The sequence below is a fragment of the Schistocerca nitens genome, chromosome 2, assembly GCF_023898315.1.
Source record: "Schistocerca nitens isolate TAMUIC-IGC-003100 chromosome 2, iqSchNite1.1, whole genome shotgun sequence".
NCBI lineage: Eukaryota > Metazoa > Arthropoda > Insecta > Orthoptera > Acrididae > Schistocerca > Schistocerca nitens.
The window spans coordinates 545561310-545586968 of NC_064615.1; the positions used below are offsets into that span (position 1 = coordinate 545561310).

General features: G+C 44.0%; 1 protein-coding gene across 1 annotated transcript in view; it reads left to right on the forward strand.

The window, feature by feature from the left end:
- The window catches only part of LOC126236552 (uncharacterized), a 325419-nt gene extending 306305 nt beyond the window's left edge, over positions 1 to 19114 (forward strand). Inside the window, exon 4 of the transcript XR_007544945.1 lies at positions 18722 to 19114. The gene's annotated coding sequence lies outside the window, so the exon portion shown is untranslated. The remainder of the gene's footprint in view (positions 1 to 18721) is intronic.
- Positions 19115 to 25659: the final 6545 nt, after the last annotated feature.

Below are 25659 nucleotides of genomic sequence, written 5' to 3' on the forward strand. Positions count from 1 at the left end.
TTTATACATTATTATCAGTGTCATGCTTTAACAAGTACTATATTATTATTTTACTTTACTCATTTAGGTTTCTTCAGACAGCGTTTAAGTCTGATTATTGTCGGTTGAACCCGTGGTTCATACTTCTTTAGAATATTTCTAATCCCAAAACCCTTTTTTGACACTGGGTATTCAAAATAGTACATATTGGTATGCGGTATGTTTACTATTCGGTATGGCCCATTATAAACAAATTTAAATTTGTATGTTTCGTGATCAGTTTCGCTTGACTTCTCGTAAGCTTTCACGAGAACGAAGTCACCGACGGCAGGTTTTGGAAGTTTCTATTTTTCGTCATCTCGACGAATCCTGCTCTCAGCTTGCTTAGCCATTTTGTTTCTCAATGCGTCTTTCTTTTCATCCACAGTCATTTCCTTGCCATGTGGGGACGCTAATAATTTTCCTACCAAACTCTTGGTGTTTCTTTTGCTGTAGATTATCCTCTGGAGTACATCCTGTACTCTCTTGTTACAGCGAGTTCATGATTTGTTCAAAATCTGAAATGTATTTCCCTCATGCTCGGTGATTCTAATGGCAGTACGTTCTACATAATCCTCCAAATTTCGTGCATATACCATTCCGCCGGGTTACTGGACGGATGATATGCGGCTATATGCACCACATATACCTACATACACTCCATACCTTCTTTCCATAATTTTGAACAAATCTGAGCGCCGTTATATGGCAACAGACAGTTCGGCTTTCCTAACTTTGGGAAATAATACAAAATCATCAAATTGTATACAGCTCTTGCCGTCGCTTTTCTCAGTGGGTACAATTTCCTAAATTTCGAGAAAGGTTCGACCACCACAAAGATATACGCCAAATTTCCTGTGTTTTTTGGCAACAGGCCGAACATATCCAACGCGGCTATATCCAACACATCGTTGGGTTTAATAGTCTGCATTGGACCCCTGTTTATGACATTTGTCACCTTCACCTTCTGACATAAATCACACGACTTTATCCTCATTGCCACCTTTCTAATTAAATTATTAAATGTCAAGCACTCCAACATCTTTTCCGAGCACTTTTTTGCTCCACAATGGCCATTCGCGAAATGAAAATAATCAGTAACCTGTTCAATTAACTTACGTGTTTGCTGCCGGGTGTCGTCGTCGACCACCGCCGATATTTTGACAGGAGCACATCATGCCATTCTCAAGACACAAATCCAAGGAGGAAGCAATGTGCAAGGAAATTTTATACCTCGGTTCACAGAGGAGAAACAAGAAAGTTACCACACACAGAACAAGTGTGAACACAACCAAATATAACCAACATCAGAAATATCGTTTGTGACTATTAATCAACAGATGAGGTAGCACTAATTCTGTCCCTCTGTTTTTTGATAAGAGACAGAGCCGGATTCCAAGTAGCATTTAAACAAAATCCACCATCTCTGCTTATAAGGTTGTTTGATAGTTTGATTTCAACAGCTTCCTTAATAACACTATCCCAATAGCTGGACGTGCAAGCCAGAATCTCGGTGTTGTTGTATTCCATAGGATGACAGGTGTCAAGGCAATGTTCTGCAATAGCGGATTTGCTCGGCTGTTGTAAGGGTGTGTGACGCTTATGTTCAATACACCGGTCTTCCACAGTCCTGATTGTCTGACCATTATATGATATCCCACAACTGCAAGGAATACGATAGACACCAGCCTTACGCAAACCAAGATCATCTTTTACGGACGCCAACAGGGCCTTAATCTTAGAAGGTGGTCGAAAAACACATTTCACATCATATTTCGACAAAATACGGCCAGTCCTGTTGTAAATGCTTCTTGCGTAAAGCAAAAAGGCCGTAGACATGGGTGGCACTTCGTTGCTATCGTCACTCACCCGTTGCACAGAAGGCTTATAGCGCAACGCACATTTGATCTGCCTCGCACTATAACCACTCTGACGAAAGGTGACTTCGAGATGTGATAGCTCAGCTTCCAAACTTTAAAGGTCTGAGATAACGTGGGCCGTGTGAACCAAGGTACGAAGTACTTCTTCACCCTGAGCTGGATGGTGACAACACCGATAATCTATGACCAACTCAGTTCCCTGGAAACGATTCTGTTCCAAAGAGTGACACCATCATGCGGAAACCATAGCTGTCGCTGAGCACCAAGAGAAACTTTTCAAACGCATTATGGAATTTGTTGCAAAGGAACTAACGATGTAAGGGCACATGCAAATTTTCTAGCAATAGGTAATTCTCCCACGATTCTAGCCTGTGGATTTATGTTGCTGCGTCATGAACACAAGCCATGTGCAATGGTGAAAACAGGGTAGCTCAGGGAACTGACGGGCTTTGAAGATCCGATACATTGCAGATAGAGGAGCGCCTAAAAACCTGTGTGTAGAGGCCGAAGAGGGCTGAGGGAAGCTGACGTTGTAATAATGAAACATCACTCTACTAGCCCGCTCCAGAGGAAATACGTCAGAGGTGTAGGAAAAACGGTCGCAGGTTCGAATCCTGCCGCGGGCATGGACGTGTGTGATGTCCTTAGGCTAGTTAGATTTAAGTCGTTCTAAGTTCTAGGGGACTGATGACCTCAGAAGTTAAGTCCCATAGTGCTCAGAGCCATTTTTGTAGGTAAAAGACGTAAAAATAAGCGAGCCAGGAAGCGAAAATGGGAAGCCGTCGTGTCTCTATTATGTCCATGTTTAGAACGCCAGAGAAGGACGGTTATTTAAGTTGGAGGCCAACCTGGACGACCTTTGGGTGATGGATTTCGCCGGCAAACCGGCCCACTGCAAGGACACTCAACAAGTGTGGCCGGGTGGGCCGCACCCCGGAGATGCACCGGCGCAACATCGTCCAGCCGATGGCAAGTTGCCATTCGCAGAGGCAAGGCGGAGGCGCCAACTAGCGACATCGCAGTTGCAGAGTAGTCTGCGCTCACTTACCAAGACGTGTTGGCTGCTAAAGTTAACTACAACAATGGCGGCCAGCTGTTTCCTTACGGTGCTGTTCGTGGGGTCCACAAATTGCGCTTGACGGAGCAGCCAAACACGTCATTGGGTACCGCTGCAGCCAACACAGGCAGCGGCCCCTTAGCCGTGACTTGAGTTGGGAGCGCTACGTCTACAACGCTGGGTGACTGGACCTCCATGCAGCAGGTTTCACCATTGGCATTGGTGGGTGATCCACGCACTCACTCCACGAGGCGCCACCACTGGGACCACAGGAAGGCCTGCTGTGTACCTTCGATTCAATAAAGTCAGTGAAACTCTTGTCGGTGTTTCTTTGCATGCTTCAGCGTTAGTCACCCCTCTCCTCCGAACCAAAAATCTTGGATCGTTCGGACATATTATAGCCCCTGAGTGCGGAAGGCGGGAGGTTAGAAAATGTCTAGTTCACAGGTGATATGTGGGTTGTTTTCCAATCAATAATGATTGTTGTCGGTTGAAAGTAACTTCACGGTAGAAGATGGATCACTCAGCCCATTCAAAGTTATCTTCCATTTCGTGTAAAATACACTCTCAAACCTATAATCGTCCACTTCGGTCTTCTAGCCACTGGTGCTGAATTGGCGTGCTATGATACAGAAACAGACCTTTGTGCATCACAAAACAGTATGTTTTATACTTGGACAACAGGTGTGCATTACTTGTGAACGAAGATTACCCATATAGCAGAAAGCTGTGCTTCAGTTGACGAAAATCATTCTCTTTAAAAACTTCCTGGCAGATTAAAACTGTGTGCCTGATCGAGACTCGAACTTGGGACCTTTGCCTTTCACGGGCAAGTGCTCTACCCAAACACGAGTCATGCCCCACACGGCACACGGTTTTAATCTGTCGGGAAGTTTCATATCAGCACACACTCCGCTGCAAAGCGAAAATCTCATTCTGTAAATACCCTCCAGGCTGTGGCTAAGCCATGTCTCCGCAATATCCTTTCTTTCAGGAGTGCTAGTTCTGGAAGATTCGCAGGAGAGCTTCTGTAAAGTTTGGAAGGTAGGAGACGAGGAAATAGCAGAAGTAAACCTGCGAGGATGGGTGCTTGGGTAGAGCACTCCCCCGTGCAAGGCAAAGGTCCCGAGTTGGAGTCTGGGTCCAGCACCTGGTTTAAACTGCCAGGAAGTTTCATATCAGAGGACACTCCGCTGCAGAATGAAAATCTCATTCTGGTATTCTCTTTAAGATGACGACTGTGAGGGCACAGTGTAGCACATACACGAGCAACAGCAGCAGCTTCCTGATCGGAAATACTCAGCATCAAATAGGTATTGAGATATTCTTCGTTTGTGCACTCCCTCGGGAAGCTGCCCTACATAAACTTGACAGTAGCGTCTATGGTTGTTCCCTATGCGGTTTGAAGACTCATAAATTTAGTTTAACGGATCCCACTCAAATGTCATAGGCCACTGTCATCTTATGGGCCACTGTCCTGTGTTGAAATTATGCCCCGCTTATATATGACGAGACCTAGCGAACGGGCATCCAAGCAATGAAAAAGAAACTTGACGAGGATTCAAACAATGACTCAATGGTGGGTGTAGGTTTGATGTTTCAGCAGACCACTCCGTGACCTACTTCGCCTGTCACGGTTATTGGAGTGATACTCAGTGCTCTTTACATTCCGATGCCCTATACGATGTGACAATGTCGACAGCTCCTCGTTTCCACACATGTGTCTCCTAAATGCGGCCGATCTTATTTTGATAGATAAATTTTTGATTGTAATCTGGTTAAAGATACGCTTGCTAACATCCATTCGTCACGCTGTATAGTAATTATCGAAGTTAAACATCAACAGCATGTAATACCAGTGACTGTAAATTGCAAATGGGTACAAAGAATGACAGTTGCTCAGTGGGAGTAGTTGTTGTTGAGGTTACAGTCTGAAGAAGCGCTCCGAGCTACTCAAACCTGTGTCAGCCTCTTCACGTCAGAATAGCTACTGCTACTTACATCATTCTGAAACTGCTTAATATACTCATCTACAGATCACCCTCTACAACTTCTACCCTTACCCCCCACCCGAACAACACACACAACGACCTCCCTCCAATATACAGGGTGGTCCATTGATCCCGACCGGGCCAAATATCTAACGAAATAAGTGTCATCGAAAGAACTACAAAGAACGAAACTTTAGTAGCTTGAAGGGAGAAACCAGATGGCGCTATGGTTGGCCCGCTAAATGGTGCTGCCATTGGTAAAACGGATATCAACTGCGTTTTTTAAAACAGGAATCGTCATTTTTATTACATATTCGTGTAGCACGTAAAGATATATGAATGTTTTAGTTGGACCACTTTTTTCGCTTTGTGATGGATGGCGCTGTAATGGTCACAAACATATGGCTCACAATTTTAGACGAACAATTGGTAACAGGTAGGTTTTTAAATTAAAATACAGAACGTAGGTCCGTTTGAATATTTCATTTCGGTTTTTCCAGTGTGATACATGTACCATTGTGAACTTATCATTTCTAAGAACGCATGCTGTTACAGCGTGATTATCTGTAAATACCACATTAACGCAATAAAAGCTCAAAATGATGTCCGTCGACCTCAATGCATTTGGCAATACGTGTAACGACATTCCTCTCAACACCGAGTAGTTCGCCTTCCGTAATGTTAGCACATGCATTGACAATGCGCTGACGCATATGTCAGGCGATGTCGGTGGATCACGATAGCAAATATCCTTTAACTTTCCCCACAGAAAGAAATCTGGGGACGTCAGATCCGGTGAACGTGCGGATCATGCTATGGTGTTTCGACGACCACTCCACCTGTCATGACATATGCTATTCAATACCGCTTCAACCACACGCGAGCTATGTGCCGGACATCCATCATGTTGGAAGTACATCGTCATTCTGTCATGTAGTGAAACATCTTGTAGTAACATCGGTAGAACATTACGTAGGGAATCAGCATACAATGCACCATTTACATCCCTCCATAAAATGGGGGCCAATTATCCTTCTTCCCATAACGCCGCACCATACATTAACCAGCTAAGGTCGCTGATGTTCCACTTGTCGCAGCTGTCGTGGATTTTCCGTTGCCCAATAGTGCATATTATGCCGGTTTACGTTACCGCTGTTTGTGAATGACACTTCGTCGCTAAGTAGAACGCATGCTAAAAATCTGTCATCGTCCCATATTTTCTCTTGTGCCCAGTGGCAGAACTGTACTCGAGGTTCAAAGTCGTCGCCATGCAGTTCCTGGTGCGCAGAAAAAGGTACGGGTGCAATCGACGTTGATGTAGCATTCTCAGTGACGACGTTTTGGAGATTCCAGATCCTCGCGCAATGTGTGTGCTACTGATGTGCGGGTTAGCCGTGACAGCAGCTAAAACACCTACTTGGACATCATAATTTGTTGCAGGTCGTGGATGACGTTTCACAAGTGGCTGAACACTTCCTGTTTCCATAAATAACGTAACTATTCGGCGCACGGTCCGTCCCTTCGATGATGTCGTCCAGGATACCAAGCAGCATACATAGCACACGCCCGTTGGGCATTTTGGTCACAATAGCCATACATCAACACGATATCGACCTCTTCCGCAATTGGTAAACGGTCCCTTTCAACACGGGTAATGTATCACGAAGAAAATACCGTCCGCACTGGCGGAATGTTGCGTGATACCACGTACTTATACGTTTGTGACTATTACAGTGACATCTATCACAAAGCGTGAAAAGTGGTCCAACTAAAACATTCATACTTCTTTACGTACTACACGAATATGTAATAAAAATGGGGGTTCCTATTTAAAAAAAAAAAAACGCAGTTGATGTCCGTTTGACTTATAACAGCGCCATCTAGCGGGCCAACTAAAGCGCCATCTTGTTTCCCCCTTCAAGCTAGACGACTTTTGTTCTTTGTAGTTTTTTCGTTTGATGATTATTTCGTGAGATATTTGGCCCGGTCTCTATCAATGGACCACCGTGTACATGTGTAACTTGCAACGATATTATGTAACTAAATAATTAACCATATATTTCAAATAGTTTTAATATATTATACACGACTGAAACGAGTAAAAGGTTAAATAATTAAAAATGCTGCACAAAACACCACCTTACATCTAATAACAATAAAAAAATTCAGAAGATGGTGCAAACTGCTTAGTTAGTCTCTAGAGCATATTCTTTCATGTGATTCTAAGATCGGGATCTAGACTGTAGCATATAGGTACGAAAGCACCTAGGTATACAATCCTCTAGGCACAAGATTTTCCTCTCCTAAATAGAAAGCTCTTTAGACTGCACAGTGAATGGTGTAAACGATCAGTGACTTCTGTTCACCTCATTTCTTCAGGATTTAAACCTTACTGCATCAAAAAGTAGGCTTTTTTGACGGAGAAGGAATCCTCCTTTCGAGCTTGTGCCTAAGCTGAGTTGTACTAATGTTAAAAAGTATTATTAGCAGTTTCCCGAAACTCACTTTAGTAGAAATTTCCCTTCTCATTGCGAATTTAACAAGTATTGCCCCTAAGACGTGTATGAAATATCAACTCAGTTGTGTTGCTGAGCCGTGGCTGTTAATTTCCGTGGACACGGGTGGTTTCATTTCCTCGCCTCTACTACAGTGACACACAATGCAAGGAAAAGGAAAGGAAAAAGGAAGTAAACAAACCGACGCAGTATGGTAACCAGTTTTATTGAATGCTGCAGTTGTAATGTTGATAATATGTATGACATTGCGAACGATAACAGATCCTTCCAAGTACAAGGACAGTCAATCTGCTGCTAATTACTGCAACCACAGTTCATGGAACGGAAAATAAGGAGGGATCCTACGATAACATTCGATGATGCCATCGGGTGTTTAAACTTATATAATTGAAAATATAACGCAGAGAGCAGTTATAGTTCCTCTCGAGTACCACGTAGGCTGCTCTGTTGTTTGTTGCTGGTAAGGTTTGATAGAATTTAAAAACTTTCATTGACAATAAACATTTTTTTTTCTTGCCTCCATTTTACATAATTTCTCATGTATTAATCCGCGTGAAAATCTATTTCTACTGTTGACGAAGAACAATTACTTTCCGCAATTGGCGACGTTAAGTTCGGAATGGAAAACAGCTTAGAGTGTCGAGAGCGTTCTAGCAAGATTTTTTCATTTCCTTTGCTCACGAACAATGTTAGTTCATAGATACTTGACGAAAGGTGTTCGTGTTGCCTATAGGAAAAGTTTCAATGATTTCAGAGTAAGGCCCATGTAAATACAAATATAAAGTTTCGTTGACTTGTTCTTACATACCCATGAGAGGCAAACTAGGAATTCTAGTGTGCAATCGAGGGGAAGATTTGTAGACACACCTGCAGATGAAAATAATGCGAAATAGATTACAAAGGATGGTGGATTTTAAAAGTTCGCAAAACAAAGTGGGTAACACAAGTTCGGGAGAGACGAAGACTGTCAAACCAATGGAATGACTGAGCTGTTGATATGGAACATAACGACGACTATGTGAGACTATGTGAGTAGTAATCTCTTATTGTAAGCTGAGGAGTTAGTTGTTTGTACCAAAGAATATCTGTAGATAATATTCAGCCGACATAAAAAAATTCACTTTGTTTAAGAAATAGCACCTTGGCTTAAAAATGGGTACACGGGAAGTGGTCAGATTAGTAACTTAGTAACTCACATTGTGATCCAATAAATATTGCTTAAGCATGGAACCAAGTTACAAAAATTATCAAATGCAGTGAAGTTTGCGTGATTCTGTATTTTAGAGTTAGTAATTTCCAATACATTTCTGAAAGGGCGATGGTCAGTGACAAATATAGTCCCCTGTCATCTACTAAACACGAAATATTCCCCAGTTCATAAATAACTATAGTTCACTATAGAGTTCAACGTATCAGAACTCACGTAATCATGAGTAGATGTGATAATTTAAAGATAATTCCTAATAATTACAAGTTAATTGTGAAACAGTACCAGTTCTATCCCACTTTTCACCTCATATAAGTCGTCATCATCAGCGTCCAGATTATTATAGACCCTCTCCACCACCTGTCACCCAGAAGAAAGGGATCATATCTGAGCCCCCTTGATCACTTGTCACCTGATCAATAGATGCTTAATGACCTTCTCACCCTCTTCTGCAGCTGTGGTCCAGGATTATTTGATTCTTATCGGATAATTTACGATCCTATGAATGCATTCTCCTTCCCTGACCCTCTACAGTAAATGAAATTCAAGAGCAGTTATCCTCCTAGTTCCCTCAGATATATAGCGTCCAGGATGGCCAACACTATGATATCATCACCTCACTGTAGACGTAATAAGGCAAAATCACTGACATCGCAAACCCAGTGGAACTGTCAAAGTCAACAAAATCACAGTAGGTTTAAGCATCGTAGTTGATCAAATGAAGCTGCCTTTTGATTTCACATTCAAATCTGGCAACAGGTGGTGTCATATGTGATGTCACAACAACCTTATCCTCTGCCTGAAACAAATCCTGAATCTGATGTACTCGTACCTAACACAGTTCTGAGAGATGTGGGCCCATTTACAAGACCATTTATGTACGATCACTGTGCAATTAATTTTATTTGCATAGCACTTGCACTGCATAAAGCAAGTACAGTACATCAGTTTTAAGCTTGAGGTCATTCATCGCATTTGCCAGTTTTTTTGATAAATTGACGTGCGTAATTTTGGCCTAATGTCTTTAAACGACCATCATCAAACCACAAAGGTCTTATAAACCTGGATAGTCATTTTATTGGCTTGATCAATGGTATTATCCTCATAACCGGCGCAAGTGTTTTTCGCCGCTTCCGTTGGTTCCCACCTTTATTGAACTCAAATAAAAGAATGTGGCGGAATGTTGGGATTTATGCACTTGGGACTCCAGTTTCTAGCGTCCACAGCCCCAGTCACTATCTCCAAACGACAAGGTGGCAGTATGTAAATTCAAGTGGCAGTAGTGAACTAAAAATCAAAGATACAATCCTGTACACATCATTATATAAAATATGACATTTGTGCATAAGCTCATATGATAAATGATCAAGGAATGGTTCATAAACATGCTAAAAAATTAAAATAGCCTGTTCAACAAGAGCGCCTCTCTCCTTTCTGTTCAATGCTGGTATGGAATTTAAATTTAAATTACCACTTTCAAGTCAGTTGTCTTTCGCATAGGCCTCATTTAATATTTAATTAATGATAAAAATAAATTTAAGTTAAATAGGAATCCAGTTCCTATGTTACATATATACACTCCTGGAAATGGAAAAAAGAACACATTGACACCGGTGTGTCAGACCCACCATACTTGCTCCGGACACTGAGAGAGGGCTGTACAAGCAATGATCACACGCACGGCACAGCGGACACACCAGGAACCGCGGTGTTGGCCGTCGAATGGCGCTAGCTGCGCAGCATTTGTGCACCGCCGCCGTCAGTGTCAGCCAGTTTGCCGTGGCATACGGAGCTCCATCGCAGTCTTTAACACTGGTAGCATGCCGCGACAGCGTGGACGTGAACCGTATGTGCAGTTGACGGACTTTGAGCGAGGGCGTATAGTGGGCATGCGGGAGGCCGGGTGGACGTACCGCCGAATTGCTCAACACGTGGGGCGTGAGGTCTCCACAGTACATCGATGTTGTCGCCAGTGGTCGGCGGATGGTGCACGTGCCCGTCGACCTGGGACCGGACCGCAGCGACGCACGGATGCATGCCAAGACCGTAGGATCCTACGCAGTGCCGTAGGGGACCGCACCGCCACTTCCCAGCAAATTAGGGACGCTGTTGCTCCTGGGGTATCGGCGAGGACCATTCGCAACCATCTCCATGAAGCTGGGCTCCGGTCCCGCACACCGTTAGGCCGTCTTCCGCTCACGCCCCAACATCGTGCAGCCCGCCTCCAGTGGTGTCGCGACAGGCGTGAATGGAGGGACGAATGGAGACGTGTCGTCTTCAGCGATGAGAGTCGCTTCTGCCTTGGTGCCAATGATGGTCGTATGCGTGTTTGGCGCTGTTCCAACAGAACAATGCACGTCCGCATGTATCCCGTGCCACCCAACGTGCTCTAGAAGGTGTAAGTCAACTACCCTGGCCAGCAAGATCTCCGGATCTGTCCCCCATTGAGCATGTTTGGGACTGGATGAAGCGTCGTCTCACGCGGTCTGCACGTCCGGCACGAACGCTGGTCCAACTGAGGCGCCAGGTGGAAATGGCATGGCAAGCCGTTCCACAGGACTACATCCAGCATCTCTACGATCGTCTCCATGGGAGAATAGCAGCCTGCATTGCTGCGAAAGGTGGATATACACTGTACTAGTGCCGACATTGTGCATGCTCTGTTGCCTGTGTCTATGTGCCTGTGGTTCTGTCAGTGTGATCATGTGATGTATCTGACCCCAGGAATGTGTCAATAAAGTTTCCCCTTCCTGGGACAATGAATTCACGGTGTTCTTATTTCAATTTCCAGGAGTGTATGTCACCATTTTACCAAAGATAAGGTATGAAGAATGTCATGCAGCAAACATGTTCTGTGTAAGTGCGGATCTGGCACGTTTACATAAATAAAAATATGTAAATCTTTACTACACAATACATACAAGGTACATAGAGATAGTCATATTACTGATAATAGCTCTTGTCTTCCGCGTAATATAGCACTCACTTCATCCCTTCCACTGCTGGTAGGAAACCACCGATATATTGTGACTATGTGCCCTCCGAGTCTTTCGCCACAGCATGCATGAATAAAACATTCTTGGTTTCCAAACAGCGTCATTTCGCAATTGTCTGCCCCTGGCGCCACCTGACGTCACCAGTGCTGCCAAGGACAATAGTTCCCCTAGCTGTCCGGGTCGCCTTACGCGCTCGCGCCACATTGGGTCTATATGATTGGCTGCTGCTGACGTCATCATGCCTATATAAGCGAGAAACCGTATCAGCACGGGCAGTCAGTTAACTCCTGACGACGATGGCTGACATGGTCATCGAAAGCTCGAGGATTTTACTCGAATTGACGCGGTTTCAAACAGAGAACGTTTTATTCATCCTGTGAGTAGCCGCTTGCTCGCCGGCAGCCATGTGGCTACCGAAGGTGGCTCAGTTGTATGTACCAGCGTCGGCCTCTCAGCCAAGTCATAACGTTCAGCTTCCAGGTTAAGATAACTTTAAGTGACAACAATTCTCAGAGAAAAACAAGAGTAACCACATCTGTTAATTGATTTTATTATTCACAACTTCATTTACTCTACGTCTATAATTCTTTTCCTAGCTAATTAGGAAATGTAATTTCCGTCATATCTGTTGTATTTGCACTAAAGGATGCATGCTCTCGTTGTGGTGTCACCGCCAGACACCACACTTGGTAGGTGGTAGCCTTTAAATTGGCCACGGTCCGTTAGTATACGTCGGACCCGCGTGTCGCCACTGTCAGTGATTGCAGACCGAGCGCCGCCACACGGAAGGTCTAGAGAGACGTCCTAGCACTCGCCCCAGTTGTACAGCAGACTTTGCTGGCGATGATATACTGACAAATACGCTCTCATTTGCTGAGACGATAGTTAGCATAGCCTTCAGCGACGTCATTTGCTACGACCTAGCAAGGCGCCATTACCAGTTTATATTGAGATTGTAATTATGTATCATCAAGAGCGATGTTCTCCAATTATGGGTTAACGTACTTTATTTGCTATTATAAATTCCCTTAACTGTTCCAGACCTCACGCCAGTCTGCGTGAGCTTAACGCGTGCATTTCGGCCTCCTTTAGCAACACGGTGTTGGCTCTTCTCCCAACACATCACTCGTGTTGCAGTACTGTACCTTATCAGATATTCTACATAAATGACACAAATATCCAGTCTTCTCTTACTGCACCTTTCCTCATTGTACCCATATGGTTTTCATGTACATCGAAGAGACTATCAGTCTCAGAGTCACACTACCAGAGTCACATTGTTATACAGTGGAGATATGTTAGCAAGTGGCAGAGGTTGTGCTACGTCTCCATAGAGCTGCACTATACCTTCAGTACTGTCACACTAGCAGCTGGTACAGCAGTGCTAAATAGTAAAGTTGCACTGACACCCGATACAAGAAATACCTATCTGTAATTATGTTCATCGATTTTTACAACACTGGTAGCAGTGGCGGAGGTCCACAGGCAACCGGAAGAGTCGACTACCGTCACCATCTCGAATGGGAAACTAACCATCGGAAACATACCGGCCGTGAGAACATTACTGACGAGGTCGTCGCCAACGGAAGATGACGATACCATTTGTGTCGTGGCAGACAACAAGTTCTACCTGTATGCTAATTCGTTGAAGCTGTATTCTTGCTACAACCGGCTACCGAAAGGTAAGCTACTTTAAGCTATACTGTTTTCTGTTCGAAATTGACAAGATAAAATCAGATTGTTTAATATAACAATTCGCGAAGGTTCCACTAAGACTGTGAAAATATGAGTGAAATCAAATCATATTGGAAGAAAGGTACCCATACCTCACCATGCTCATTGCAAGGCTCTCCACTTTACGAAATTGCAACTCTTCAAGATTCACCACCAAAACTATTCAGAATAATTTGGTTTGCATATTCAATCCACTTTTTACGGTAATTTGCGTCCCCTTAAGTGTGTTGAATTTTTATAATCTTCTACACTCTTGATTCTTTGACGAGAATTATGTTGTGTAGTGCGAAATACCAGGTAAAAAATAAAGTTAGCAATGGGCTGTAGTTTCAACATTTTACCAAGAGATATTTTAACAGGTGACGGAAGTTGCCACGAGTACCGCGGTCCATAGCGTGTGGTTAATTTTCACAGTGAATGAGTTGGCAGCATTGTACATTCACGTATACTAAGTGGAACACCATGAAGCGATAGGCAAGCCATACGTTTCTTTGTACCCTGTAGAAGGCGAACAATGGTATTAGTGACCATAAACAATACCCGTCATATGCTTAGAAACATGTAGAAATGGGCGTACAAGTTTAGAAAAGTTTAAAATTTAGCGACCCGTCGACGTAGAGACGAAGAATTAGGTGAACTCGGCAATGCTATGTGAACGTACTGGACTTCACCTTGTCGGAAAGACCATCTTAGCATGAAATTAATGCATGCACTCATTCAAAGTCTAGTAACAAACATCTACAATCTACGATCAGACAAAAATTTATGCTACCTACAGACGATGATACACTGTAATAGTAAGCAACAGTATAAGATTCGCCAAAAGTATCCCAAGTTTGAGGCGTTTATGAATAGCAACATGCTTCACATTTTAATTAGGAGCCAGTGAAGGTTGAAAAAAGAGCTAAAGAAAGCTTTAGCTGAAGTGTATGGTCCTTAAAAGTTGGGTCATGTATTTAACTGCTAAAGCATGCTTAGAAATACCAACAGTCTTCGTAAATAACTCTAAAACATTTCTGGAAACGCGTCGTATTGAATTAACACGTAGAAGACGCCGACAGACAGGTGTCAGCAATTGTGGATCCTAACCATCATCCTCACTTTCATGATGTAGCTGTAGCAATAATGAATCTAAAAATGGACATGTCTACAAAAAGCGGTAAAGTCAATATGTATAGTAAGTTTGTTACTACAGAACCACGATATTATTGCGATTGGCATTCAGTGGCCGCTGTTGGAAGCAGGCTAGACACTTCATTCAACAAGGAAAGTGGTGACTAAGCAAAACGCATCTTCTGTCGAAGCATTCAGATCAGCTGTGCATATCCTGTCAATTTGATCATCGTATCCTCGCGAAATATTACGATGAAAACAATGGATGAGCGGATCGAAATGCGCTTAGTCCCAGGTGCAATAATAATATGACCGATTAAAAAACGGAATGTTGATGGGTTGGAGGTTGGAAGTGAGTAGTCTGTAATTGTGTGTGTTATCGTAAATACAAGCCTTGGAATGTGAACTGACAACTTAAATCTACTACCGAGGTCAAAGACAAATCACTTACATGAAACGGAAGAGAATCCTGTGTGTGGAAAAAGGAGTTATTCGTAAGCAAATAAACAAGCAAACCAATTATTTCACGCTCGGTAAACTTCGTTAGTGAAAATTGTTTGAAAAAACATAAATGCATAAAGAAAGCAAACCAAAATGTAACATGGACTTGTATATGAATGTAACCCGAAACACACAAAAATTTCTGAGCTGACATATGGCCCTTATAAAACAAACTGACAGAATCTACATTGTGCAAAGGAACCGAAACAATCACGTATGATGAATCGCACCTGAAAAATAAAGTACTAGCAGACAAAAAAAAAAAAAAACTACCTACAGTTGCTCCAGGGAAATTGGGTTCATAATTTTGACAAGAACGCCAGTGAAACACATGACTCAACCTTTAAGTTTCAGTTGAGAAGAAACTTACAAAATAATACACTCCTGGAAATGGAAAAAAGAACACATTGACACCGGTGTGTCAGACCCACCATACTTGCTCCGCACACTGAGAGAGGGCTGTACAAGCAATGATCACACGCACGGCACAGCGGACACACCAGGAACCGCGGTGTTGGCCGTCGAATGGCGCTAGCTGCGCAGCATTTGTGCACCGCCGCCGTCAGTGTCAGCCAGTTTGCCGTGGCATACGGAGCTCCATCGCAGTCTTTAACACTGGTAGCATGCCGCGACAGCGTGGACGTGAACCGTATGTGCAGTTGACGGACTTTGAGCGAGGGCGTATAGTGGGCATGCGGGAGGCCGGGTGGACGTACCGCCGAATTGCTCAACACGTGGGGCGTGAGGTCTCCACAGTACATCGATGTTGTCGCCAGTGGTCGGCGGAAGGTGCACGTGCCCGTCGACCTGGGACCGGACCGCAGCGACGCACGGATGCACGCCAAGACCGTAGGATCCTACGCAGTGCCGTAGGGGACCGCACCGCCACTTCCCAGCAAATTAGGGACACTGTTGCTCCTGGGGTATCGGCGAGGACCATTCGCAACCGTCTCCATGAAGCTGGGCTACGGTCCCGCACACCGTTAGGCCGTCTTCCGCTCACGCCCCAACATCGTGCAGCCCGCCTCCACTGGTGTCGCGACAGGCGTGAATGGAGGGACGAATGGAGACGTGTCGTCTTCAGCGATGAGAGTCGCTTCTGCTTTGGTGCCAATGATGGTCGTATGCGTGTTTGGCGCCGTGCAGGTGAGCGCCACAATCAGGACTGCATACGACCGAGGCACACAGGGCCAACACCCGGCATCATGGTGTGGGGAGCGATCTCCTACACTGGCCGTACACCACTGGTGATCGTCGAGGGGACACTGAATAGTGCACGGTACATTCAAACCGTCATCGAACCCATCGTTCTACCATTCCTAGACCGGCAAGGGAACTTGCTGTTCCAACAGGACAATGCACGTCCGCATGTATCCCGTGCCACCCAACGTGCTCTAGAAGGTGTAAGTCAACGACCCAGGCCAGCAAGATCTCCGGATCTGTCCCCCATTGAGCTTCTTTGGGACTGGATGAAGCGTCGTCTCACGCGGTCTGCACGTCCAGCACGAACGCTGGTCCAACTGAGGCGCCAGGTGGAAATGGCATGGCAAGCCGTTCCACAGGACTACATCCAGCACCTCTACGATCGTCTCCATGGGAGAATAGCAGCCTGCATTGCTGCGAAAGGTGGATATACACTGTACTAGTGCCGACATTGTGCATGCTCTGTTGCCTATGTGCCTGTGGTTCTGTCAGTGTGATCATGTGATGTATCTGACCCCAGGAATGTGTCAATAAAGTTTCCCCTTCCTGGGACAATGAATTCACGGTGTTCTTATTTCAATTTCCAGGAGTGTATATAGACTCTAACATCAAAATTCATTTAATCTAATAGATTCCATGGTACAGTAAATTAACTTAGAAGATTATCAACAGAAAAGTTATCAAAACTCGACTGTGACGAAGGTGAAGTGGACCAATGATACAAGTCTACAAAAATAAAACAAAACTTTTTACCTCATCGAATAATACCTAGTTCTTAATTTAAAAGATATTATTTATGTCCATATAGTACCCAACCGTTGTTCGGAGTCATCATTTCTCCTCGTAATAAATCTGAAACTCACTTAATTCCAAAAGGATGTCCATGCATTACACTGTATTCTCACCGAACCCCGCCTGCTGTCCACCGCAGCTTTCCACTACTGACTGTCAAACGTTCTACAACCCCACAGTGCTGCCATCGCAGACCCACATACTGTTGGCTAACAACTATTTCTCTGACAACTGTTCTTCCAGTATATCATTTTCCTTTACAAATACTAACACATCCAATAACATCAACAAAAAATATCCGTCTTAGAAGGTTCATGTGCTTCAGCCAAGAGTGTATTCGAAGGGATGGCGAGCATTGCTACCAGAAGAGCTCTCAGAGTTTTTCTGATTATAGTGACAGCTAGCTCACATTTCTTAGCCACATACTTCGTGTTCCCCTTCCAAGTTACCTTGAGGTCGATCATGGGTCGCATGCATTTGACTAACAGTTTCGAAAGGATATGATGCGGGTCTAGTGATATTTCCACTGGAAGGTTTGCTCTGTTACTGGGATGCAATACAGTATTTTTTCTGTTTTCCGTCTTTCCCTTGGTTAATTTAAATTCGTGGAGGCATGCACCGTCTATGCATAGACGGCACATACTTCCTCGAGTAATGTATTTGACTTTGCTGTTCGTTACTTGTTAATCACTGCTGGAATGCCAATTTAATATAGTTCTTACACCTACAGCTGTTCTTCAACAGAAATTGGTCGAAAGAAATACGTGTAATTCAGTTGCTGAGTAGGGCGTATTTCCTGAATAATAAGGTTTGACACTTCAGTTGTTTCGTGCAAAGACGAAGTTCACTAGAAATATCTTTTTCCAAACACATAATCCTTGGTTAAAACTTCGTCGTCGACTATGTTTTCCCAGTAAGTGTTTGCAATTTAAAATCTCTTTCTCTTAGTTCGCAGTGAATGAACTGTTCTGGTTGGGCGAACGTGTGGACGGCGGAATACGGCGGCGGCGCTGCACACTTAGGACAGAGTAAGCGCAAGGCAACGCTTCACGTTGGATCGTTCCAGTGTAAGGGGGTCTCGTGCCGGGCCACTTTCGCATCAGATCGCTCTCGTAGGACAGAGTTGTACGGTTACTGGGGACCGGCAATGTTCACGATTCCCCAAATCACCAACCCAGGGATTGCCAGATCAGTTCCCCTGCTAAGGAAACACAGATCCCCGAGGTTGTCGCCATTTGGCATGTCACAGGATACAAGCGTTGCTTACTGAATGCTTCGCACGCCAGGAGTATTACCCTCCTAGAGGAGCCTTGTCCTAGTTACAACCTCAAACATTGCAAATGCGTCGTGCGTCAGGTTTACTCGCATGGGCATGGTCCATCTCCCAACTGTCTGCTATCGTACCAGTAAGGATATGAATCCGGTAACACAGCACACTTCTCAGCAGTTACGATGGTTGCGCCATTATTACGACACAACTTCACCGCCTATTAGGCATGTCTTCGTTAAACGTAGCGCCGAAATCCTACTGGCGGAACATCAGTTTCTCACTGATATGCGACCATAGCATAATCTTGTCACAGTACTGATATTGAAATTCACGCTCTGTAAAAAAGGCGAAGACTTACAGCAATTTTATCACCAGTAAAATTAAACTGCTGAGTTACTTTCATACTTCCTATCATTATTAAAATGTATTTCTTTTCGTTGAAGTTTACGTGGTGAAACCTAAGAGTCAGTGTAAACCACACCTGTCAGATTGTCCCAGGAACTAGGAGTATTGCAACTCTGTGGGCTCTCCTTGAAGGGACTGACTCGCCTGCGAGTGAGTGAAGATTAAATCTCTGGCCTGCTGACTGAAGACATCTACTGTTTCCAGAGGAGCCAAGAAACTGCAACAGCGCCAGGACTTACCTCTTTTACTCAGACATAACCGGCGGAATCAACTCTTCCTCTTCTATAGCAGTTTCTGATTACTTCATGACGTGCAATAAATTTTATTACTGTAAAGATTAGTATTTAAAAACATTCCAATTGTCTTCTTTATATCTTTCTGTTGTTTCTGTAATAGTAGTATGCTGACGCAATAATAGTGTAGTTTCGTGACTCAGTTGTTATACTTAAATTGCAGAAGATATTTCTCTAATTTTACCTTTACTTAAATACTGCCAAACAATGACTCACTATTAACAATATCAAATGCATTTCATCCATTATTCACGCTGACCTCCTATAATCCCAATGTTCAGTTCCAATCTTAGCGTACTCACTGCCACAAGGAGACCGCCGGCCCCAGCAAAGACTACACCTGACGCCACGGCTGGGCCTTACCTGGCCTGGGAAATACGTGAAACATCTGTAATCCAGAGAACGAGGTGTCATATCTCACTGTTCTATATGGTTTTATTGCAATTTATTATGCAAAGTAAACTGAGAATATCACGCCAAGATGCGGGTTCACGTTATGGGTGTTATAAAAACGATCGTGAGTGAAACGTCTAGAGTGAAACTGAAATACAAGGGCGTGCTGAGACATAATGTCTCCGAACTTCGATATGCGCCATCTTTTAAGGCTTGTTAAATAAAATAAACTTTGTGAACCTTCTACATGAACATCAGTAAAACCAAAACAAAGATAGTGTAATGTAGAAGAATTAAATCAGGTGATGCTTAGGGAATTAGACTAGGAAATGAGACACTTAAAGTAGTAAATGAATTCTGCTATTTGGGAAGCAAAATAACTGATGATTGTGAAGTAGGGAGGATATAAAATGTAGACTGGCCTTGGCAAGGAATGCGTTTCTGAAGTAGAGAGATTTGTCAACATCGATTACACATTTAAGTGCCAGGAAGTCCTTTCTGATAGTGTTTGTATGGAGTGTAGCCATATATGGAAGTGAAACGTGGACGCTAACGAGTTTACACAAGAAGACAATAGAAGATTTCGAAATGTGGTGCTACAGAAGAATGCTGAACATTAGATTGGTAGATCATGTGACTAATGAGGGGGTACTGAACAGAAATAGGGAGAATAGGAATTTGTGGCAGAACTTGACTAGAAGAAGGAATCGGCTTGTAGGACACGTTGTGAGGCACCAAGGGATCGCAAATTCAGGATTGTGAGGGGGGGGGGAACGGGGTGGGGGGGAAGTGAGGAGGGTGAAAAATGTAGAGGAAGACCAAGAGATGAATACACTAAGCAGATTCAGAAGGATGTAGGTTGTAATAGATATTTGTAGAGGCTTGCACAGGATAGAGCAGTGTGTAGAGCTGCAACAAATCAGTCTGGACTGAAGACTACAACAGCTACAACTTTCTACAATCTTATTATTCAGGGCTACGAGATTACTTCTTATCATAGTCACCATGGAGACGAAGAAGTTTATCCCAATGACAGAACAGTTTGCTGATAACGTCACCGTAGAATGTTTGATTTTGTTGAAGGGGTCATAATCTTACTTCTACTTGCATCGCTTCATCACTAGCAAAGTGAAATCCTCGAAAGCTTTGTTTTCTGGAACCAGATGAAGAGTGGATGAGGCCAAGTAGGTACTGTATGGAAGACGATCTGTGACACTGTATACAATATGTCGGGTTGTTACAAATGTTGCAGAGCTCGTGCGTGCCCTGTCGTTATCATGATGAATGAAAGGGAGCTCCATGGGCGGAAGAACTCTTCGAATTCGTGTTTTCAGTTTCTTGAAGAGACACAGCAAACTGGTTCTCGCGATATGTCATAGTTACGTTACACACCGCCAAGTTACAAGCAACAATGCGTAGCCCTCGATAGCCAGAGGGTTGCAGTTGACTTATCGAAGTGTGAAAGCCAATCGAGTAATGTGCACGACGTGTAATACCGTGACCTGTATTGGTAACACAATAAAAAATTCGGAGGCATAGTTTTTAGCACGCCCTCGTACATCCTGTATTATCAGGTACAGAACCTTTCTGCACAATAACTGTTAATTCCATGGAATGATGTTTTTTTTCGATTAATAGACACTGACTTTTGAATTTTAGTTACTAACGGCATTTATTCACCGAAAAAATACATACACTCTTAACCTCCCTAGTACCACTGCTGTAATATGATCCCATAAGCAACTGGAAAACAAGTCTCCCTTGCTTTAAAAAGTATTATTTCTAAAGCATGTGACTTTCTCCCTCGAAATATGTTTTATCCAGCGAAGTTTAGTACAGTTATATATCTACAGCACAAGAAATTTATGTCAAATCCTTGCACTGAGGGCCGCTGGGGTCAATACGAGCGCTGACAGAATTTCCTTTCGCTCCTTGAATGTAGCTTTTCAGCAACTGGAGTGAATTCTTATGCTGGAACAGTTGTAATTTATGTTTTCCAGTTCGTTCATTAAAGTACTGTCAATTTATCCCTCGTACATTACTTGGCGCCATGATGACCCCAAGGGGTGCTCAGAGAAACCAAAATCTTGTTAATAGGGGGTCAAATCCATAAGGTACAAAAAGGAAGAGAAAGAGTAAATTAAAATTGGAATTTAAACTCGCCATATTTTTGTTTTGTAATCTTATCACCAGCGAGTAGAGGCGAAAAACGACAGAGGTTAAACTACGCATGCATAGCACAAACTGAATCGTATGCCATCACTAACAGAGTTTTACAATAATCGCCCTAACACGATACAACGTATTAACAGAAATTATTAACCACGTGAGTAGTGCTTTTGCCATTGTGGTTCCACTCTCTGTATTACAGGTATTGTTTCCCCTTCTTTGAATTTCTTTCAAATTACCAAGTTATGTTTTATTTCTTATTTCAGAGGGAAATCGGATATAGGGATGTGGGGATAAGATTATTGTTGAACTCGGAACTTGTCGGTGTTTTTCTTTATGCGTGCATCAACACATACACACACACATACACATACACACACACACACACACACACACACACATATATATATATATATATATATATATATATATATATATATATATTCCTGGAAATGGAAAAAAGAACACATTGACACCGGTGTGTCAGACCCACCATACTTGCTCCGGACACTGCGAGAGGGCTGTACAAGCAATGATCACACGCACGGCACAGCGGACACACCAGGAACCGCGGTGTTGGCCGTCGAATGGCGCTAGCTGCGCAGCATTTGTGCACCGCCGCCGTCAGTGTCAGCCAGTTTGCCGTGGCATACGGAGCTCCATCGCAGTCTTTAACACTGGTAGCATGCCGCGACAGCGTGGACGTGAACCGTATGTGCAGTTGACGGACTTTGAGCGAGGGCGTATAGTGGGCATGCGGGAGGCCGGGTGGACGTACCGCCGAATTGCTCAACACGTGGGGCGTGAGGTCTCCACAGTACATCGATGTTGTCGCAAGTGGTCGGCGGAAGGTGCACGTGCCCGTCGACCTGGGACCGGACCGCAGCGACGCACGGATGCACGCCAAGACCGTAGGAACCTACGCAGTGCTGTAGGGGACCGCACCGCCACTTCCCAGCAAATTAGGGACACTGTTGCTCCTGGGGTATCGGCGAGGACCATTCGCAACCGTCTCCATGAAGCTGGGCTACGGTCCCGCACACCGTTAGGCCGTCTTCCGCTCACGCCCCAACATCGTGCAGCCCGCCTCCAGTGGTGTCGCGACAGGCGTGAATGGAGGGACGAATGGAGACGTGTCGTCTTCAGCGATGAGAGTCGCTTCTGCCTTGGTGCCAATGATGGTCGTATGCGTGTTTGGCGCCGTGCAGGTGAGCGCCACAATAAGGACTGCATACGACCGAGGCACACAGGGCCAACACCCGGCATCATGGTGTGGGGAGCGATCTCCTACACTGGCCGTACACCACTGGTGATCGTCGAGGGGACACTGAATAGTGCACGGTACATCCAAACCGTCATCGAACCCATCGTTCTACCATTCCTAGACCGGCAAGGGAACTTGCTGTTCCAACAGGACAATGCACGTGCGCATGTATCCCGTGCCACCCAACGTGCTCTAGAAGGTGTAAGTCAACTACCCTGGCCAGCAAGATCTCCGGATCTGTCCCCCATTGAGCATGTTTGGGACTGGATGAAGCGTCGTCTCACGCGGTCTGCACGTCCAGCACGAACGCTGGTCCAACTGAGGCGCCAGGTGGAAATGGCATGGCAAGCCGTTCCACAGGACTACATCCAGCATCTCTACGATCGTCTCCATGGGTGAATAGCAGCCTGCATTGCTGCGAAAGGTGGATATACACTGTACTAGTGCCGACATTGTGCATGCTCTGTTGCCTGTGTCTATGTGCCTGTGGTTCTGTCAGTGTGATCATGTGATGTATCTGACCCCAGGAATGTGTCAATAAAGTTTCCCCTTCCTGGGACAATGAATTCACGGTGTTCTTATTTCAATTTCCAGGAGTGTATATATATATGGCAATCTGGTAGGTTTTTAACAGTACATGATAATATGGATCGCTGTCGATGTTGCTCTTGCTACTCACGAGTTGGGATTTGTAATATATATTGCACCCTAGATTAGTTTCTTATTTTGCCTCCCCATTTGGTGAAGTCCCACGGGAAACTAGAGAAAATTCGACCAATCTCTCGAGACCTTTAATCGGTTACATTATTGTTGTTCAATGAGATGGAAGATTGTTGCTCTATTAGTAACCACTGTTTTACGCTTCGACGGTGGTTACAGGGAACAGTTTTTTTTTATTTTGATCGATTATGTTGTGGTACGGATTTTTACCTTTCAAATGTCCCTTATCTTAGACTTAGTGTAAAATCCTTTCGCATAACTGTATTCGTCCATTTCAGTCATCTTGATACTGGTGCTGTGCATCAATTCAAAAAGGAGTCTTTGAAATATCTGGAACTTCCTTTGTTGAAGTGGTTGGTGAATGGTTTAAAAAATTCCGTCCTCTGTTTGTGGAGCTTGTTTTGTCCTTGGACAACCGCTGTGCATTACTAGTGGACGAAATTTACCCATACCGCAAAAGGCTGTGCTTCAAGTGACGAAAACCATTCTCACCAAGATTACGTCCTTGAGAGTATTGTTCAGCATATGCACCAGCAGCAGCAGCAGCCAAGTGATTGGACACACTCAGCATCCAAAACATATTGAGATATTCATCGTTTGTGCACTCCATCCGGAAACTGTCCTAGATAAACCAGACGTTAGCAGTTATAGTTGTCCTCTATGCGGTTAGTAGACTCGTACACGCCGGTTAATGGATCGCACTGTAATGTCATGGGCCACTGTCATCTTATCGCTCATTGTCCTGTGATGAAGTAATGTCCTGCTTATAAATGATGAGAGCTAGGGAACGGGCATCCAAAGAATGAAAAAGAAACCTGAGGAAGATTCGAACAGTGGCTGTATGGCGGGTATAAGTTTGATTTTTCGGCAAACTACTCAATGACCTACGATTCCTTACACGATGTGACAGTGTTCACAGCTCCTCGTTTTCACACATGTGTTTTCTAAATTCACCCGATCTTATTTTGATAGATATATTTTTGATTAGAATTTGTTTAAAGACTCTCATGCTAGCATTTATTCGCCACGCTGTATACTGATTAAGAGAGTTAACCATCGAGAGTATGTAATAACAATAACTATAAATTAAAAACGGCTACAAAACAAGAGTGTTGCTCAGTGGGAGTTGTTGTTTACGTTATGGTTTCAAGCAACTGTCGAAGCTACTCTTTTCTGTGTCACCCTCTACACCACCGATTAACTACTGCGACGTACATCCTTCTGAAACTGCTTAATGCATTCATCTATAGGTGTCCCCTTACAATTTTTATCCCCCACCCCTCTCCACCCTCACCACGACTTCCCTCCAGTATTGACATCTCGTCCTATTAACTGATCCCTTTTTCTAGTTAGGTTGTGCCCGCAACCTTCTTTTCTCCAAAGTTCTATTCAGTGCGTGGTCGTTAGTTACGTGATGTAGCAATCTAATCTTCAGCATTCTTCTCTCGCACCACATTTCAAAGGCTTCCGTTCTCTTTTTATCTAAACTGATAATTGTCCATGTTTCACTTTGATACATGGCTACATTCCGAACAAATACTTTCATGTGAGACGTCTTACACTTTATTCTATACTCAATGTTGACGTATTTCTCTCCTTCAAAGACACTTTTCCGGCAGTGGCAGGCTACATTTTATATTCTCGCTTGCTCGGCCACCTACATTTCATAGACGTCACATTTCCCTTTCGCCTGTTTCATCTGCTGACTTTTTATAATCTTCTCCATTCATCAAATGGATTCAGCATCAGACCTTAGTCGATCCCAGCGTATACAATCTTAAAAAAACTTACAGATGGGAAACATCGTGGACAATAGCCAATATTTCGACAGGAGCACCCCCTGCCACATTCAAGGCAAAACTGTAGCAAGTAAGCGTTGTGGAAGCGAATTGAATAGCTCGATTTTCACAGAAAGTCCGTTAAGATAACACATACACTGTCGACAAGAGCACCATCACGAGCTATAAACGACCGTCGTCAGAAGCTATGGATAGTAAAATTAAGATAAGCATAAAGACTGTCTGGACCTCCACAGACCTTACAGTCTGACCAATATCTTAAATGCCACAACCGCAAGGAATACGAGAGATACTCTCCTTACTCAAACCAAGATCATCCTTACTAAATCTAAAAGTAC